General features: G+C 39.6%; 1 pseudogene; it reads right to left on the bottom strand.

The window, feature by feature from the left end:
* LOC101640438 overlaps window positions 1-802 on the bottom strand; it is a 2987-nt pseudogene extending 2185 nt beyond the window's left edge.
* Window positions 803-1037: the final 235 nt, after the last annotated feature.

Here is a 1037-nt window from a genome sequence, read left to right as displayed (position 1 = left end):
TTCTAGTTTGTTTGCTTGTGTTTAGTTCATCGTCTTGATGAGAATCTAAAGTTACTGTTCCAACGGGAGAGTCCTTCTTTTGTTCACTTTCAACTTTGTCACGTTCAAGTTCAGAGATGGTCAATGTACTTGCTTCAGCTTTCCTAGGGACCGGAACTTTGTTTCTTTCTTTTTATTTTCTCTTTTTTTCACCACTAGATTGGTCATCCTGCAGTGAAGTATCTGGAGGAAAATAGGCCAATTGTTCTTTCATTTCCTTCTTATTTTCTTCTTAATTTCCTTTGCCATATCTTCAGCTGCTTGGAGCTGATAGACTTCCTCATCTAAGTCATTACTCTCTTCTGTCTTCTTGCTCTTCTGATGAGCAACGCCTGACTGAGATGTTGCTCGTGCTTTCTGCTGTGTGGAATCCACTTTCCTCTCACATGTTTCCGGGTCCAAGTCCTGCATAGACATATGCAGCATTGCTTTTGTAACTTTTTTCTTTGACTTTCCCTGTTTTTGCCCATCTACATTAGCATCATCAATTGGATTTTCAATCAGCTGTGCATTCCTGAGCTTGTTTTTAGAGATCTGCATGTTCTTCTCGGGGTTATTAGCACTAGTGACACTTCTGTCATCACTGTTGGTTTCTTTAGTATTATGAACGTTGCATCCAAAAGGATCATTGGAGATGGTTACTCCAGATCTGGCAATCTTTTTCTTCAGTTTTTTCCTTTCATGTGCTAGATCATTGTAGGTCTTAAGCAATTCCTCATAATGAGCTTTGGTTCACTTTGGCTTCCTTCTCAACCGTGGGCATATCTGTTTTATGAAGAGCTCTGCACAACATTGCCAGAATCACAATTCTTTTAAAAGATGTAATTCAGTAGGCACTCCAGAGATACAAGACTCAGCACCAGGCTGACAACACAAAGCACAGAGAAGCGATGCCAGGTGGCCACACAGCTCTGTACTTACTTACAAGCCAATCGTGCTTGTGTGTATTTGGTTTTTTTTTTTTTTTTTAATTTTTTTATTAGGGGCTCATAAAACTC

This window comes from Echinops telfairi, unplaced genomic scaffold (genome assembly GCF_000313985.2).
Source record: "Echinops telfairi isolate 266 unplaced genomic scaffold, ASM31398v2 ScPeMD7_7462;HRSCAF=8500, whole genome shotgun sequence".
NCBI classification, from domain to species: domain Eukaryota; kingdom Metazoa; phylum Chordata; class Mammalia; order Afrosoricida; family Tenrecidae; genus Echinops; species Echinops telfairi.
This window is presented reverse-complemented; position numbering and strand designations above follow the sequence as displayed.